Raw genomic sequence first — 19,016 nt, forward strand, 5'->3', positions numbered from 1 at the left:
GCCTTCAGTAAATCTCCTCCAGTACATTCACTCCCCCTTCCTTCACCATTTTTCAACGTGTTAGGGGCTCCTGGTGGCTCTGCCCCCACCCTGCACAAGTCAGACCCACACGCCTCCCGTCCCTGACACGCTCGGCCCTGACACGCTCAGCCAGCACCGAGGCGTCGCGCCGGGCAAATCTACGGAAGCAAATGTTTGGGGTCTCCCCCACATGCCATGCCATCCAAAGCCACTTCAAGTGATGACCTCCGACTAGAAGCCACGCTGTCACAGGAACTGGTGAGTCTGGCAGCCCGAACCCATAAGGCCGACCTGCCACTTCTTGATGGGGAGGGTTTGGGGGAAAAAGGAGTCACGTCCAAGAAGCAACATGGCTTCGCAAGAGCCGTCAGGATACACGCTTGCTAACAGGGCAGCCGCTGGCCCCACCAGGGTACGGGGGCAGACAGGACCCCACACCTGTGTCCGTTAAAGATCCCAGGAGACAAGTCTCACCTGGTCAGAGCCACAGCAAGGCCTGGGGGGTGGGTGGGGAGGTGTGAGAAGGAGACAATGGCTGTCTCAGCTCCCGCCAGACTGAAGTGACTGGGGTCAAGTTGGGGGGGCCCAGTCAGAGCACGCTGCAGAGGAGGGCAGCTGAACGCCGTTTTTGTTCATTGCTCAAGGAAGATGCAAGTCCGGCAGGGTTCTGGTCACATGGCTTCCAGCTGAAAGTGAAGAAAAAGGACGTTGAGTTGGAAACACATGAAAGGTTCCAGGTTCCTGGCACGGTACCTGGGCCCAGGGGGGCACCAGTCATACCAGGCTGGATGATGGATGGATGATGGATGGATGATGGATGATGGATGGATGACAGATGATGGATGGATGGATAGATGGATGGATGATGGATGGATGATGGATGATGGATGATGGATGGATGATGGATGATGGATGGATGATGGATGGATGGATGGGTGATGATGGATGGATGATGGATGGATGGATGGATGGATGATGGATGGATGATGGATGGATGATGGATGGTTGGATGATGGATGATGGATGGATGATGGATGGATGATGGATGGATGGATGATGGATGGGTGATAGATGATGGATGGATGATGGATGATGGATGGATGGATGGATGGATGATGGATGGATGATGGATGGTTGGATGATGGATGATGGATGGATGACAGATGGATGATGGATGAATGGATGATGGATGGGTGATAGATGATGGATGGATGATGGATGATGGATGGATGATGGATGATGGATGGATGATGGATGGATGGATGGATGATGGATGGATGGATGATGGATGGATGGTGGATGGTGAATGGATGGTGGACGGATGATGGATGGATGATGGATGGATGATGGATGGATGATGGATGATGGATGGGTGGATGATTGATGGATGGATTCTCAAACTAGAACATGTCTCTGATCAGCTGTGTTGTCTGTATCTCACTCAGTTTGCACAGATATTTTGCACACACACAAATGCCCACTTGGAGCAGAAAAACTTAACTTAGAGACCATTTCTGAAGCCCAGGCTCTTCCAAAGCAAGGGTCAGCAAGTTGGCATACTCACTCTCAGAGGTTCAGTGAGAGGAAAGGACTACCTGCTCCGTAAGGGGGACCTGGTGGCTTAGCCAGGCACACCATGCTGTGAGGAACAGGACCGGGCAGTGGTACTGAAGACAGGAGAGAAACAAGCGTGGCCAGATTGCTCACTGGTTTTCAAGTCCTTTTCTTCTAGGGGACAATGCTGTGCTATATTCCCCAGGCTTCTGGGCACTTGGGCGTGGCCATGTGGCCAGGTAGCTGGGTTCTGACCCCTGGCATGTGGGGGGGGGCATGCACAACTTCTAGGCAAGGCCCATAGAACTCTTACATCCCCTCTCCATCACAGGCTGAGTGGAGAGGACTCCAATGGCATAAAGGAGGGTGGAGCCACAGGGTGGAGGGAGCCTGGGTCCTTGAGTGACACTGAGAAGAGCCTGCTGGCTGATAGCTGCTCAGCCACTGAGAGTTGGGGAGCTGTTTGTTACAGCAGCTGGTGCTACTTGTCCTGACCAATACAAAGGAGATGAGGAAGGCGAGGAGCAGGGCTCTCCCCTCCTACAGGAGACTCCAGAAAAAGGAGATCCCCAACTCAATGGTGTTCAGAGACCAACTTCTAGGACAACAGGCAGGGCCATGAACTAGCTATCTCTGGGACCCAGTCTGGGGTCAAACGCAGGGAGGGAAGGACAGGTAGGAGGAGCCAGAACCAGGGCACCCAAGGTGAACCCACTTGACACAGAGTCAAAAATCCCATAATTTTAAAACAAAAGGGGAAAAAGAGGTTTAATTGGAATGTCATCTTGAAAAATAAATAAAAAATGATAAAAATTTCAAATGAGCCACTTTCATCTTAATTTACTGAAGTGTGGTAACTCCGATTGTTAGAGCAGACAGATGACAAAGATTTTTTTCCTTTTCCTTTCCATCAGATTTGGGGCGAGGGGGACAGCTCTATGATTCGGAGATTTTTGGGTAAAACGTTCAAGGCCTTAATCACCATTTATTTCCACAGCTATAGGTTAATTCCCATGGGCCAAGGTTAATCCCTGTAGATCCAGGCTGCTGTGCCTCAGGCTGGACTCAGTACTGCAGGTGAAGGGGGCCCAGCCTGTGTCCCCCGCTGGCCGCTGGGTGGGTGTCCTGTGACTGACGTCAGATGGGACCAGAGCATCTCTCTCTCTCTCTTCCCTCCCAGACGTGCTGAGCAAGACCTCTGCAACTGCCACTTCCCACCTGAGGGACTTCAAGCAGTGGCATCTGGCAAGAAGGACACCTCTTGTGGAGCTCGCCTGGCCAGCTGACTGTGGAGCCCCTGCCGAGGCGCCCCCAGGAGCTGCCCAGGCTGCCCATGACCTTGCCTTCCGGCGTCCACCATGTTTACCGCCCCTGTTTTTCTCGCCTACTTAGCTATTCATGGGGGAAATATCACTGTGGGTAGAAAGTTTTTGCTCTGAATCCAAAGAAAGAGAAGAGAAACAAGAGCAAAAGGAAAGGAGGCTAATAAAAAAAAGACTTTGAGAAATGCCGAATGCTCTTGTTAAGCAAATAATTTCCCAGGGTTTCCTGGTGGACATGGAAACTTGAGAGCTAAAATAAAAAGACAAGGAAAAACCAGCTAAAGAAAATACCTCCATTTCAGACCGACACTGTGTACCCACCGTGAGCCTCCTGGCACCTGCCAGTGTCGAGGGTCCGGTCAAGATGTTCCTTGGAAGCCAGCTGGACGTCTGGAAGCTTCTTAGAATCTTCCCTCTCGCCTGGGCCCCAGAAGTGGCTTTGCTGCAGTTGCTCTTGGTGCCTAGGCTTCTATCTAAGCGGAAGGGGAGAGTGAGTTGTTTTTCTTGGAACCAAGAGATTCTTCTCACCATTCAGGGCTCTGCTCAGATGCCACCTCCTCAGGAAGCCTTCCCTGACTATCCCTCCTTCCCCAGTCACTCTGTCCTCCGTCACCATGTCCTCTGTCACCCTGCTTTCTGGTCCTCACAGAACGTAACTCCACCTAGAAGTACAGGGTCTCTTGTTTCCATGTCTGCTGTGCTCCATGGAGGAAGGGACTTTACCCAGCACCTGGGAGTGTGTCGGGCACAGGGTAGGTTGTCAATAAATGTTGGCTTAAATTGAATCCTTAAGTGAAAAACATTGAGAAGAGCATCACTGCCTTCCAGAAGGACTGGTCCTGTCTCCCGCGCATTTCTCTCCAGAAAGTGTGTGCACATATATATGTGTATATGAATGTTTGGTTTTTTTCTGTAGGTGATTCCTGAATGCAACCCTTGTGCCGAGCCCAGCCTGTTCGCTGGGACCCCATTCCCAAACGAACTCCGCCCACAGGCCTCCGTCCCAAGCTGTGCTGGCCCCGGGCCGAGACATGGGCCGGCTCTGAGGGGTCTCCGGTGCACCCACCAACTGTGCACAGATGTGGACGCCCTCGTCACCCTCCAAACACAAACCGCACCCCATCCCCATAGGAAGGACTTCCCAAGTGACAGCCACAGGAGCCAGTAAAGCTGAGACAGCTCCCCCGGGGGACAGCCAATGTTCCCTGGGGTGTTTGGGACACCCAAGGACTCTGAAGTGGTGGGATATCAGCTGGGACATGGGGGCCCCTGGGGGAGGGGGGAAGTCTGGTGGATGAGCCCCAGCATGTACCCCCAAGTGACAATACTTCCTTCTCGAGGTGGAGTGAATGCAGCCCAGACAGATGCTGCCGGCAGCTGTTCGGGGTGGGGCCCGTGGCAGGCCGGTGACTCTGAACCGGGGGCTGGAATGGACTCTGACAAAGGGGCCACTGTCTCGGAGGGGCTGGTCGGGGCCCAGCAGAGCCCGCGGGCGGGAGTTTGCACAGCTGTGGCTGCAAGCAAACATGTACTCTGGGCTGACCCGGGCCCGCGGCTCGGGCATTAAACCCGACACTTTCCAGATGTTGGCGCCCTGGCTTTGGCACGGTCCGCGGCGCTCTGGCCCCAGGCACGCACACGCGTGCTCGCTCGCCCTTGCGCACGCCCTGGCCCTGTGAAGGCCACATTGTGCTGGGACCCCAGGCCTCTCCTGCAAACTCCACGCCCAGACCTGAAGGTGAGTCCCCCGGGGCCGAGCCGGAGATTTACAAGCTGGATTTCAAAACAGTTCAAGTTCAAAGTTGGCTCCCTGGCAGCTGCCACTCTGACCGCCATCCTCCTGTATGCCTGGCTCCAGGCTGGATGGTGAGGGGGTGCTGGGCGTGCCTTCTAGAGGTTTCTTTTCAACCCACAGTGGGGTGCATCCTGAGGTCTCTGCAGCCGGAGCAAGGGGAGCGTAGCAGGAGCTCGGGGGTGGGGTACCCCTCTGTGGCCACTCTCAGTCTTCATCTGGCCTGGGCACAGCCCATGTGGCCCCCCATATATGAGCCCCAGCACCTGGAGACCCCGGGGCAGTCGCAAACCCCACCTGGGCCCAGCCTTCTCTAGCTTCCTGGTTCTGGAAATCTCTGCGCTCAGCAGCCCCAGTGGAGGGGCAGCACAGGTGCCCCAGGGCAACAAGCCTACGAGGCCAAGTGACAGGCGGGAAGGGGGACCTTAGGACATTTTCTTATGAGGCCAGAGGAGGTGGCCTCTGGCAGGGGACACCGCAGGCCCCACCCCAGCATGGGGTCTCTGAAAGCAAACAGGCGGAGCAGCCAGAGCCCTAAGACCGGGCAGGGTGTGGCTTTCCTGCTACAAAGAGTCCCCTTCCTGTCCCTGCCCCTGGGTCATGGAAAGGTCACATGAGGTGGCATGAGGCAACAGCACTGACTCACAGGGGGTGTCCCTGATGGGAGCACACCTGAGGACACCGGGGACACACCCACTCAGGGGCTGGACGGGCTGCCCCAGCCTGCACCCTCGGGCGACCCCAGGCTGCAGGCGGGCACCGTCCTCGCACACACCCAGCCTGTGGAGCCCTCGCCCCAGGCTCCAAGTTACGGACCTCGGCCTGCTGCTCTGTGGAGAGCCCTGGCCGTCTCCTCTCCTCCTGAGGGGGCTGTGCCCTGGAGGCCCCGGGAACCAGTCTCCCAGCGCCCACTTGTTGGGCCCCCGCAGAGCCGGCCTCAGGTCCGTACGCCCTGGCCAGCTTGCAGAGCCTGGGGATGAATCGGCCCATTCTGCTCCTGGCAGACAGACCGGCCTATCGCCCGCTCCACCTGTCTGGTCACCTCCGGAGCTCTGAATCCCCCTTTTGTGGGGCTGGTGGGAAAAGAGAGACCTTTGGAGTCTTCCAAAGACACTCTCTGAGCCCTGCCTGCAGACCGGCACCCCCCACCTCTGCCTCGAGTGTGGGCTTGGTGTCTTTTGGGACAAGAATGAGCCAAAGAACTTCAGAGCCGTGGCTCTCAGACCGGGAGAGACCAGGCTGGCGGCCAGCGTGCGGGCGGCCAGGGCGGAGACTCTAACCCGGGGTCTGTGATTCTGTGCCGTCCCGGCCGCTGTGACGCATCAGTGAGTGCATTTCGAGGCTAGGGCGTTCGACAAGCGTGACCCAACTCGACAGTGGCATGCTCTGGACCAGCAGCTGAAGAACACACGCGTGCACACACTCACACGGGCCAAGTAACTGGCGAATAAGGGCCCATGACGCGTTGAACCATGTCCCCCTCGAAAAGACACGTGGGTCCGAGCCCAGGGACCCATGAGTGTGACCTTGTTTGGAAATAAGGGCTTTGTGAGTGTGGTCCAGTCCACGTGAGGTCCCATGGTGGCCCGGCCCTAAGGGCGGCCGTCTGAAGACCCACGGCAGGGGGGAGGCCGTGTGCCCACGGAGGTGGGGACTGAAGAGACAGAGACAGGTCTGCCAGGTTCAGTCCCGTTCTCCGTCCCCCAATTGTCTTTTCAAAGCGGAAGCGACAGATGACCAGAAAGATTTCAAGACTCATACAACAAGCCACACACCCGCTGCCGGGTCAGGAAAGAAACTCCGTCCCCGCAGTCCCGGGTTCCCCCCGGAGTGAATGCTCAGCCTGGGTTTGTGTGAGTTGTTCCTGCACTTTTCATTCACTCGACTTTCCTACATGTGCCCGGACACACCACTGAACATTACGCGTTGTATGTTTTTAAGCTGCATGTATATATCTTACTGTATCTATTGTTCTACAAGTTGCTGCATTAAACATTTTTAAATTAATTTTTAATTGATTTTAGAGAGAAGACAGGGGGCAGAGAAAGAGAGAGAGAGGTCTGTTATTTCACTCATCTATGCATTCATTGGTTGATTCTTGTATGTGCCCTGACCGGGGATCGAGCCCGCAACCTTGGCCTGTCGGGATGATGCTCCAACCACCCGAGCTATACAGCTCGCTGCTTTGATTCAATGTTAACTTTGTAAGTTCATTCACATTCATGCATGTTATGCTGGTTCGTTCATTTTCTGTCCTGGAGGGCAGAGACAATTGGCCTGCCAACAGCTAGAACGTTCCATGAAAGGCAGAAGGTTCCTGACTGTGCTGACCCAGTGGAAGAGCCGTCTGAGTGCATCTTAGTAAGCTCCACCCTTTGTGAGTCCTGGACCAAGTCCCCCTTTTTAAGGGACCCAGTCACACTGGATCAGGCCACCCACACTGGTGCAGCCACGCCTTAGCTAATGACATCGGCAACGGCCCTGTCTCCAGATCGGGTCGAATTCTGAGGTGCTGGGGATTGGGATGTCAGCACCGGAGTTTTGGGGGACACAGTTCAGCCCATACAGCTCCTCTTTGCTGTAAACGATATAGTGTCAACCCTAAAAAACGTTTCCAATGTATTCTTGCATGGCTGAGGGCGACGGGAACGGAGCTGAGTTTATTGCTTACAGTTCTTCTGTACTCGGCACTCATCTCCTGGCTCCTTTCTCTGCTATTCCCCTGTAACACGTGTGTGCGCGCACACATGTACATGTGACAAGCACACACATGCTCACACACACTCACACACACATACCCACATGAAGGTTAAATTTCCACAGGGCTACATGGAGGGTTAAATCGAGGGGGAAGGCATAACTTGGAAAACACCGTCTTTGGATTTGGACCAATCCCCCAGTGTTTGTGAAACAACCAGAAGGTTTCAGGGAGCCCAGAGCTGGGCCAGGCGGCCAGCCCCACGCGGGCCCCCGGGCTCGGGACGTGCCTTTCCGTTTGGCTCCGAGGCTCCCACACAAGAGCTCAGTGTGCTGGGCAGAGACACAGCCTTCATTCTCCGGGGCTCCCCACCCCCGTGCTGGCGGCCACAGTGCCCACCGCCCCTGAAAGCCAGACTTTCAATCAAAGCCGGAGGTGTGACAGATGGGCCGGAGTGGCAGACGCCCCATTTCCCGCAAAAAATGCCACATTGTTCCTGCAGGACAGGGAGCCGGCAGCAACCTGCTGGGTTGAGGTGAGGGTCTGCTCCAGCCCTCGCGCCCGGAAAGGCGCCCCCAGCGGGCGTCGGGGGAGTCGGAGCAATAGTTCTAGGCTTTCTATCTATTTAAAATTTTGTTTCAGCTGAGAATATTCATTTTTAACTCACATTTTTCTAGCTGCAGAAACAAATTTTTTTTTCTTAACCAAAGATCAACTTCAGCTGTGAACAATCTAACCTTCTAGGGCAGGGGTCAAACTCATCTTCACTGGGGGCCACATCAGCCTCGCCGTTGCCTGCAAAGGGCCGAATGTAATTTTAGGGCTGAAAAAACGTAACTGCTCCTTAACTAGGGGCAGGGAGCTCGGCGCTGCCGCAGGGGAGAAACAAGGTGCAGGGCCGGATAAATGAAGGTGGAGGCCGGATGCGGCTGCGGGCCTCGTGTTTGCCGCCTGTGCTCTGGAGATTAAAGACATACTTGAGCTTTTTTTGTCCCCGAAATTCCTTGTAATTTTTCCTGACCAGGCGGAGGAAAAAACACTGGTGCCGCCAAAACCCACGGTGGGAGACGGAATCCCTATGAACTGTTCGTTGCGTGTGCTTGTGGCTCAGGTCACCCCTGTCCGCAGCGTTGGTGCGAGCCTCCCGCCCAACCCGGGACCCCGAGGCAGCTCCACCTGGGTTCCCACAGATTCGCCCCGTGTGACTTAGGCGTGCCACCCCCTACTCGAGACTCTCTCTCCACCTGCATTCCCAGTCCACCCGTGCCCTCAGAACACACGGCTCCCTCTCCGCCGTGGCCTGCGTCCACTTCATTGCCGTGTACGGATTACCTACGGCCGGATGCTGCTGGAATTGGGTCCTCCCTGTCACGCTGTCTCCGCCCACTGATTTCAGCGTCCCTCATCGGTCTACTGCAGCTGCTGTACTGAACAGAGGACCCCTGACCCCACCTAATAACAACCTTAAAGTCTAAGTGGCTTAACGCAGGGGATGTGTGCCCCCCATGCGTGCTGGTACGGTGCGGTCTCTGCTACAGTGATCTGGGGGCCCAGGCTCATTCCCTGTCGTGGCTCCATCCCAGCACCCTCCCCCGAGGCTTGCGTGTCCAGCTGGGAGTCTGTAAAGAGCTTGCAGAATCTCTCAGGAGCTTTTAGAGGCCAGGCCTGGAAGTGGCCACATCATTCTTGCCCATGGTCCATTGGTTAGAACCAGTCACATGACCCCCTAGAGGCAAGGGGTGCTGGGAAATGTAGTCTGGTGGGGGCAGGAATTTATTGGGGGCTGGCTGCCCCCGTCCTGCTCGCTGTGTCTTGCTGTGGTTCTGTGTCTCTCTCTGGACTGGGAGTTCCTCCAAGGCAAGGAGGGCGTGCAATTCTCTCGTGTTTCCCAGCCCAGCACAGAAGAAAGGCCTAACACACGTTGGCGGAGTGGATGGGTGGATACGCCGGGCAGAAAAACTGGACCTGCCTGTCCGGCTAAGGTGCCTGCTGCACCCACGCCCCTGGCCAGGACCGGAGCGCCCATGGTGGCTCCCGAGCAGGGCAAAGTCTGAGCTTCTCCCCGTGTGAGGTTCTGGCCCACGCTCGCATTATTGGGCTCTCGGACCAGGGGCAGAGAGGGAGTTGGCCGGTCAGGGTGAGCTGAAGCCAAGAGACCCGGAGAGAGAGGGCAGAGAGCGCGGGGCCCTGAGGCCAAGGAGGCCGGGACGGGGCTGATGTCTTGGCAGAGAGCAGGGAGAAGGCAGCATGTCACCGCCGCCAACAGCAGACATGGGAGGGAACAGAGGCCTCGCGGGAGCCTCCGACATGAAGTAAAACGCGGAGTAAAGCAGATCGTTGCAGGAGGGGTCATCCGGCGGGGCTTCTCGAGGGATGGGGCGACGGAGGCCCCTACAGGGAGCAGCCGCGTCCCCAAGGCTGGCAGGGGATGCGTGAGCCGGCAAGGCTGAGAGGACACAACAAAGCAGTCGCTGGAGCCCGCCCTGGGCACAGCGCCAGCTCCCGGGCCCCAGCCACATGGCAGCCCCTGGGACACCCATGCCCCCGGGCCCACTCGCCGTTGTTTCTGAATGTGTGTCTTGGGAGGCTGCTCGTGGGTTCAGGGCGCTGTCCGCTTGCCCCTCAGGAAGGCGGGACCCTCAGGTTTGGGCCCCCAGGTTTGGAGGTGGGGGCTTGCTGACAGGGCCTGGGATCTCGCTTCCTCCCTTGAATTAAGAAACCAGCCCGCTTGGCTCGTCTATCCCAACTCTTGTGGCCTGCAGCCTTTGGAACGGGGATTATTTATTCATTTAAATTGGATTCTGGCATTTACTTCTGTTTGTTCTCCCATAAAGACCTTTTTATTTGGGTCCCGGAGAGCTGTTTACTGCTGAGCACATGTGGCAGGAAGAAATGATTGGACTGGAGACGCTGGCGTTACTCTCCGGTGACCGCGGGCTGGAGGGGTGCCAGGGGGGCCTCTTCCCGCGCAGGGCACCGCTAGCCTCCATCCAGATAAGGACGGCCACTCCAAACGCGACCGGCCTCACACCCCCACGTGGAGCTTAGAGATCAAGGATGGAGCCCGCCTCCCCCCACCTCGCCGCCCGGCCCCGCTCCTCCAGGAAATGGCAACGTCTCCGACACCAGCAGGGACACGCTGACTGCAGTAACGAATGAGCTCTGAAAAAGGCGTTCCTGCGTTTGTGGTTTTATCCTTAAAGGGGTGAGAAGGATGAAGTTTGAAGGGTGAAGGGTAAGAGGCATGCCCCGAGGAAAGTCGCTGGCGAAGTTTTAAGATGGTTTTGGCCTAGGGATGAGGGCAGACGCGGGGTTTGCCGGGGTCCTGAGGGGGGCAGATAAATCAAAAGTGGGGGAGCAGTCCCAGGGTCCAACAACCGCACCCCTGGGTGTTTACCCCAAGGAGCTGAAAACTTCCGTCCATACCCAGGCCCGCACATGGGTCTTTACGACGGCTTTGTTCATCGTTGCCCAAACTGGAGCAACGAGGCGTCCTTCCGCGGGTGGTAGATAAATACGCCGCAGTCCCTGCAGGCCACGGAACAGGTACTACTCAGTGCTAGAAGGCAATGAGCCACCGGGCCGTGAGGGGCTCGGAGGAACGGTAAATGCACATCACTCGGTGAAAGAACCAACCTGAAAAGGCTGCGTTGCTGTAGGATCCCAGCCATGTGACCTTCTGGTAAAGGCGACCTAAGGTGTTGGTGAAAAGATCAGGGGGTGGCAGGGGCTGGGAAGGGGTGAGGAGGGAGAGGCCGGCGGAGCACGGAGGAGGTTTGGGGCGGTGAGCATCCTCTGGCTGAGACCGTCGTGATGGGCACCTGTCTGTCTGTCCAGCCCACAGGGTGCGCAGTCCAGGAGTGAGCCCCGTGCCCGCCGTGAGCTCTGCGTGACAGTGACGAGTGTGTGTGGGCTCCTCGGTTGTGCCACGTGTACCACCTGGTGGGGACGCTGACAGTGGGGGCCTGTGCGCGTCGGGGGCCGGGGGGACACGGGGCACCTCTGTACCTTCCGCTCAGTTCTGCTGCAAACCTAAAACTGCCCTAAAGATGATCTTCCAAGGGGCAGAGGAACGAAATTTGGGCCACTCACATGAGGGGGAATTGGACAGTAAGTGGTAAGACAAGTTCAAGTGAAAGTATTTTTTTTAGCATTGGGGGCAGCCAAGCATCTTGGGGGACGGGAAGGTTTTGGGAACAGGGGCCACAGTGCTGCAGAGGGACGAGAGAGAAAGCAGGACCCGCAGGAAAGAAAAGAGTCGGACCCAGGAGCAGGTGCAAGGACGGGGCTTAGAGACAGAAAGTCACATTTTACTTATTTATTGAGAACTTGTAATACGCAAGGCACAAAATGCCTCCCATTCAGTCCTTGGGACAGCTCCCGGAGTAGGGCCCCCCGCCCCGGGTACCCACTTTCCAGAGGAGGGAAGCGAGGCCGACGTAGCTTCAGGGAGCTGGCTGCGGTCACCCTGGGCGGATGGGAGCAGGACCTCTGGCGTCCATCAGGCCCTCAGGGCAGAGGCGCGGCTCCCAGTCAGCCCCACCCAGCGGAAACGGGGACAGCTGAGTTCCTGAGGGTAAAAGAATCAGGTGAAAGCAAACTCTAACCATTTAGCCCATCGAAAACGCTATCATTTCAGCAGGTGGTCCACACACACAGGCTACTCACTCACTGCTTTTTCTCACCCTGCGCCTTTGAAATCCAGCGCGTATTCTACGGTGAGGACGCACGGGTCCCACCCCACTTCAAGGGCTCCAGAGCCACGCGGGGCTGGGAGCTCCCACGTGGGTGAGCCCAGGGCAAGAAAACGGCGTCTTTGAAAAGTACCAAGTGGTGTGTCGAGGCCATACAATGAGATGCTTCTGGCTGGTTTCAGGTGCAAGCCTTGCCACATACTTTTTTAATGAACTCTTTAGTTGGAACTAATTTTAGATTTACAGAAGTTGTGTCTATGTATCTTGAACTTCAAAATCTCCCTGGGGTCGGCAGGGGCCAGCGTAGTCAGGGCTTTGGGGGTCTTGAGAAGTCGGGCTTGGTCGGGTCCAATGCCTTGGGCGGTCCAAGTTTGGATTCCCCGCAGATTCCTCGGGGAATCGAGACTCTACGGAAGGTTCCGGAGTCGGTGATAACTTGGGAGCTGCCAGATTTCTAACTTATGATTCATGTTCCTATTTACACCGTCCTTCCTCTCTGGGCGAGGAACGGCCTGGCGGCACATCTACTCCTGACGTCTGGACGGCACCGGAGCCAATGACCAGCGCCGGCAGCCCCCCGGCTCGGTGGGAACCGCAGCAGCCTCGCCCACTAGAAAGTGCATTGACCTGCCTGCGTCAGTTCCAATTTTCTGTAGCCACCTCCACAAAGGAAAGAGAAGCAGGTGACGCTAATTTTAATGCTACATTATTTGCAGTCTTTGGAAGGAGCCTGGCATACAGAGCGAACGGCGCTTGGAAATAAACGGAGCTCAGTTCCTCCTTCTTAAAAAAATAAAAATAATGTGCTATCTAATCCAATGGACCTAAAATATGATCTCAACACACAACTGCTATTTAAAAACCTATTATTTAGACCTTTCTCTTTGGTACTAAGTCCTTGAAATCTGATGTGTTTTGTACTAACATACAAGTCCTTTTGGAGGTTACATTGTCATTGGAAATTTGCAAATGTCAGTTTTGCGATTGGTAACACAATGGTATATTTTACAAAACACACAGCCGGAAGGCTGGGTTCACCTACCAGCGTTGTCCCGGGCACGCTGGGCAAGTTTTCCAATCGCTGCGTGAAGTACCAGCTTTTACACTGAAAGGTGTTGCGATGAAACTGAAATCCGGTTCCTTGGGGGGACGAGCCCCATTTCGAGCGCTCACCAGCCACCAGAGGCCAGAGGCCACCACAGGGGACAATGACAATGCGTCTCCAGTCATCGTCCAGTTTCTTTCTTCTGCTCCAGCCCGGCCTCCCCGCCTCTAACTCTTCCAGGCGCGACGCTTTCCGCCTCACCCTTCTTCCTTGCCTGGCACCTTTCACCCAGATACGGCTCTGCCAGCGTGGTTGGCTGAAGCCAAGGGCCGCCCCTCCTGAGATGGACACTTGCCTGGGGCGCACCTCGCCCTTTTTTTTCTCGATTGCTGCCAACCGTGGGTCTCGTGGCCACGACTCCAGGGGCCGAGACGTTGCCTGCGGCCCTCGGGCTGCAGGAGGAACTCGGGGCAATTATTCCACAGCACCTTTGGGGCAAGGGTTGATGAGGAAGGCTGTGGTCTGTGCTGGGCTCTCGTTTTTTCTCCTATCCCCTCCTCCGGCACTCGAGCCACCAGCCGCCAGCCCCACGGCGATGACCACGGGTGTGTTTGTCTTGGCATCTGGACGATGAGAACCCTCCGAGCTTTGGTCACGTGTCTGTTCCTAGTGCCGCCAGGGACGCGCTCGCTGACGCTTGGGTCTCCTCCCAGTGCCGCGATCAGAGTGAGCAAATGTATCCACGGGGGAAAGAATGCACCTGTGAGCCTCTCAGATGTAATGCGCAACTTCCGTGGCCGCCAGTGCCTTTCCTGGGAATTTGAACAAAAGCCACAGAAGACTTGTCTTTGTGACAGGGGCCACCCCGAGCTGTTTCCTTCCTTGTGGACATTACCCAAGGGGGTTGGTGCTATGGCCAGTTAGGGGTTTGCTAGTATCTCTATCTCCAAATCTGCCCGTGACACCCTTGGGGAACTTTAAGCATTTAGGCAATCTGATGTTGGCTCCTTTATGTGATGGGAGATGCTGGTGGTGGTGGTGACAGTGGTGGTGGGGGGGGGGGGTGATGGTGATTGTGGTAGGATGGGGGTGGTGATGGGGGTGGTGATGGTGGTGATGGAGGTAGTGACAGTGGTGGTGGTGGTGGTGGAGGTGATGGGGGGGTGGTGATGGGGGTGGTGATGGGGTGGTGGTGATGGGGTGATGGTGGTGGGGGGGTGATGGGAGTGGTGATGGGGGCGGCGGTGGTGGTGATGGGGTGATGGTGGTGGGGGGGGTGATGGGGGTGGTGTTGGTGGTGGTGAGTCCCACAAGATTTAAGGTGTCCTAAGAACAGGTGGTGTCTTTCGTTTTCTTATCTCCGACTCAGATTCAGCTCAGTAAATGCTTCTTGAATTGGAGGCAGACACAGTAATTGAGTAATTAAGCAGAAAAAGAGGGTTGCTCCAAGCTGCCAGGGGACTAAGTGGGAAGCCGGGCGTAGGCCTGGGGCCCGAGTTAGGAGAGAGAACCAAAGTCTGACCAGGCAGGGAAAGAGAGGGAAGAAGTTGACACTCACACCCCTGTCCCCATTCCCAGCCGACTCCTCCAGTCGCAGCCCGCCCAGAGCTGGGAAGGAACACATGACATCGATTCCGGCTCACACGGCCACCCTGGCGGTATCTCAGGGTGATAAGGCCGTCAGACAAATGATTACCAAAGGTCCTGTCAACGGAACTCATGTGTCTAGTTTTTCAGTACTTTCCAAACTTTAGCCATTTGCTTATCACCTTCCATATTTTTGCTGTATCGGACCTATACCAGGGATCGGTAAACTTTTCCTGTACAGGGTCGGAGGGCCTATATTTCCAGCTTCATGGGCCAGGCCATCTCTGCTGGAACCACCCCGGGGCTGTTAAAGCAGCCAGAGTAACGGAAGTGTCAGCCATGGGCGTGGCTATGCTCCACCAAAACCTCACTGACAAACCCCAGGCTACAGACCGCATTGCACCAGGGCCGGAGCGCGCCGACCTCAACCCGCACTATCATTTACAAAGCATGTTAAGGACTCGCTGGAAGGAAACAAATTTACAATAATTGAAAAGAAAAGGTCATACGAATCCCATGCATGGAAAACCGTGCCATGTGTAAAACCTGCAAAACTAGACGTGATGAAGGAGAAACAAGGTTATTAAATTGCAATAAGGAGGATGAACTTGGGAGATTTGCAGCCTGAGGTCTGCTCTCTCCTGTTAAAAGAAAAGCAGGGGTGGGGGGCAATTGGGAAGTCCTCAGGAGGGTTGATGACTCCTTAGCACTAGGCTTTCTCTTCCCTGGTCAGAATCGGTTGGATTAAAGAGAATTGAAGAAGCAACCTCTCAACCTCTCTTGCTGTGGCCTATCTCATTCAAGTCCCTTTGGTTTCCTGCCTGACGTCGGGCAGGGTCCCGCAGTGCCTGTCCTGGCAGACCCTGGTTCATCTATTGCGGCGGCTGCTCTCTGACCACAAGAGCCCTGTGCATGTGGACGGTGTTGTCCAGACCACGTAGGCGTCAAGGCTGCGGGCCTTCCCCGAGGCAGAGTGGCCAGGCAGGAGGGTGGCCCCCTGGCAGTGTGCCCAGGCAGGCTCTGCCCTCCCTGAGCCCGTGAAAAGAAGGCAAATAAACCCTCCCCCTGGGCTGGGTGACAAGCCCTGCTGGCCAAGCCCGGCTCATAGGCTGACCCAGGACACCGGTCCACCCTGGCTCCTGGATAACCGTGACCCAGCCCCGCCCTGCCTGGCCAGTGCCCTTAGGTCTGTGCTCACCTTCAGGCCACTCAGGGCCCTGTGTGGGAGGCGGTCACCAAGCAGCAGAGGTCATAAAGTCTGAGCCCTGGGCACCGACATGATCCCGGGGGCGCGGGGACAGCAGGCAGCCTGGAACTCAAGCTCCATCCTATCGGAGGTTGTAACCTGGAGCTGCAACCCTCCAGGCCCCGTCAGCCGAGGGCCAGGAGCATGAGCTCAAGACGACCGGCCGCAATCACTGTCAGTGAGTCAGACGCGTGATTTAGAGAGCAAACAATGCTGAGCTCACGCCCGCTGCACAAATAGGCTGGTGGAGTAGAGGCTGGCACCAGGGGGGGAGGGCTCCCACGGGGCTCGTGGGCTCATCGAACGGAGGACCGAAGTTGAGATGGGCCCCCAGTGAGCTCCCCGTCTTCCCACTGGCATCCTGCAGGGACTGGCGGGGCAACACTGATGCTCTGGGAGCCCCGGGCCTGGACGCGCCCCAGAGCCCATGCCCTCCTCCGGCTGTGGGGCAGGTGTACCCCCAAGGGTGGCTCTAAGGCATGGACCCTCCCGTCTTCCAAGCTCCTTAATGGGCTACTGAGCAGTCACCTGCCCCAAACACAGCCTATTATGCCCCTTCCCTCCCTGCCTCACTGTCCCCACTGCCCTCGGCTTTTCCCTGGGATCACCTCCCGAAATAGCCCAGGCACCCAAACCCTTGGCTCGGGGTTTTTATGGTGTCACGTCTTATGTGTAAGTCCTTAATCCATTTTGAGTTGACTTTCGTACATGCTGTGAGATACGGGTCCAACTTCATTCCTTTGCGTCTGGAGGTCCAGCGCTCCAGGCACCCATTATTGAAAAGGCTGTTCTCAGCCACCGTGCGCCCTGGTTACGAAGCACAGGGTGTGGCTGCAAAGAGATGAAGAACTGGGGCCATTAGCGCAATCCACCAGGGAGGGGACACAGGGCACCCTCAGCTCTCCCAGAGGACGCATCTGGCCCTGGAACAGAACGGCTGTGAGCGGGGTAGGTTGGACCCCAGCCAAGGCCCCCCCCTTTCCTCTCGGCGTCACAAGGCTGTGGGAGGCGGCAGCTGGCTGATGGCGAGGGGCTCGGAGCCGCGGGGAGGACACAGAGCCCGTTGTTACTGGGAAACCCAGCGGTCTGAGGTCGGAAGGCACCCCTCTCGGCCTGCCTCCCAAATCAGTACGAGTGGTGTGTCTGCATACACTTCTTGCTCTGCTGCTTCCCGGACAGACTCCGGCAAACCACACCCTCTGGGGGATGTGGCCCGCCGGAGGTCCCTCACTCACCCCCGCCCCCACTCAGTCCTTCGGCCTCCACTCCCTGCTTGCAGCTGGCCCCACCTCCGGGTAACTACCAGGGCTGACGGGCCGCCTTGGCCTTTTACTTCCCTGCCTCAGCTCCCACCGGGGTCATCTTACTTGGCTGCAACAGTGTTCTCCCCGTCCCGGGCCCCCCTGCTGCCTTGGGTCCACGGACCACAAGCAGAATGACACAAAGGAGCGGTGCCACCTGGCCAGCCCCTGCTGTCAGGCACTGTCACCTCTGTCTCATTCCAGAACGTTCCCATCACCCCGTGAAGCAGTCGCTCCCCACTCCTCCCTTCCCCCGCCCCGGGCCACCACCAGTCTGCTTCCGTCTGGATGGATTTGCCTTTTCGGGACGCTTCCTAGACATGGGATCGCACACTGCGTGGCCCCTGTGTCTGGCGTGTCTTGCTCAGCATCATGTCCTCACGTTCATCCTCGTTGTGGCGGGTGCCAGAGCTCCGTCCCTTTCCACGGCTGAGTCACGGTCCCTGGTGTAGACAGACCACAGTCTGCTCATCCTTCCTCTGCCGATGGGCATCCGGGTGTCCCCACCTTGGTCTGTCTCGAACAGTGCTGCTGAGATCATTCATGTACACGTTTTTGCTAGAACCCCTGCTTTCGGTTCTCCTGGGCACGTACCTGGGAGCAGGGTTGCTGGGTCAGGCGGCACCTCTACGTTCAACCCACCGAACCGAGGGCTGCTTTCCACGGTGGCGGCGGCACCGCTTACGTCCCCGCCGGCAGTGCTTAGCGCTCCCTCTGGCTTCTGCACCTCCTCGCCGGCACTCGCTACTCCCCACCTTTTCCAGTCTACCATCCTGGCGGGCGTGCCGCCCGGCCTTCCTTGGCGTTAACCTGTCACTCAGGCGCTCCCTTCCTCTGTGGACGGGAGGTCAGGCTGGTCCTCACTCCGCTGTTACGAACCGCTGTGAACACTGCTGCACAGGACGGACGGCCTCGGGCTCCCCCACTCTGGGTTTGCTCTGCGTCACGTGGGGGGAACATCCTTCCTGCCTTTCCCACCATCCCTGCATGAGAGCCTCAGGCCAAGCCACGGTCTCCAGCACCCTTCCTTCAGACCCACGCGGTGCGAGCCGGCAGCCACCGGACTCACGTGGCGACTGAGCGCTCGGAACGTGGCCGGTCCAAATTGAGATGGGAGGGAAAGGTAAAACACACACCGATTTCACCGCTGCAATGCAAGAAAAATGCGAAATGTCTCATGAATCACGTTCTACGTTGATGACATGCTGAAGTGAAAATGCGTTAAATATATTGGGTTCAATAAACTATGTATTAAAATTAATTGCACCCGTTTCTTTTTACTTTAAAAAACAATGTGGCTACTGGGAAGGGTAAAACGAGCGCATTGCGGCTCCCGTGGGATTTCCGGTGGACACGCTCCCCAGAGAGCTCACCGGCCCGGTTGCGTGTTTCCTGACATGGCGTGTTTCCATTTCTTGCCCCGGATCGTGGACTTCCGGAGAGACAGGCCATGTCTCGGTCTTCCCTCCGCCCCGGAGCAGCCTTGCGGGGGGCGGGGGGGGGGGGAGGATTTCAGCAGCATGGTCTCTCTAAACGCAGATCGGATCCTGTCGATGCCGCTCCTGCCCCAGCTCTGTCTTCACTAACATCTTTCGATAATTTCCTGTTGATTTGCAGGAATGCAAATGTGTTCATCGAGCCGCAAGGCCCTGCGGGGTCTGGATCTGCTCCGTCACCCTCTGGACCCTGGCCACCCGGCCTTCTCTCCTGCTTGCTTCTGCCCCAGGGCCTTTGCACATTCCGGGGGGTGATTTTT

The 19,016-nt window shown here is 56.9% G+C and overlaps 1 long non-coding RNA gene across 2 annotated transcripts; it reads right to left on the minus strand.

The window, feature by feature from the left end:
• Positions 1–11,690: 11,690 nt before the first annotated feature.
• LOC123480436 (uncharacterized) lies at positions 11,691–16,223 on the minus strand. 2 transcript variants are annotated; one of them, XR_006656451.3, is made up of 3 exons: positions 15,912–16,223; positions 13,124–13,938; positions 11,691–11,957 (listed from the first exon to the last, which is right to left on the minus strand). It is a non-coding gene; the product is annotated as an uncharacterized lncRNA (long non-coding RNA). The 2 variants fall into 2 exon arrangements; XR_006656450.2 differs by lacking the exon at positions 15,912–16,223 and having other exon boundaries at positions 13,124–14,143.
• Between the last annotated feature and the right edge of the window lie 2,793 nt (positions 16,224–19,016).

This window comes from Desmodus rotundus, chromosome 7 (assembly GCF_022682495.2).
Source record: "Desmodus rotundus isolate HL8 chromosome 7, HLdesRot8A.1, whole genome shotgun sequence".
NCBI classification, from domain to species: Eukaryota; Metazoa; Chordata; class Mammalia; order Chiroptera; family Phyllostomidae; genus Desmodus; species Desmodus rotundus.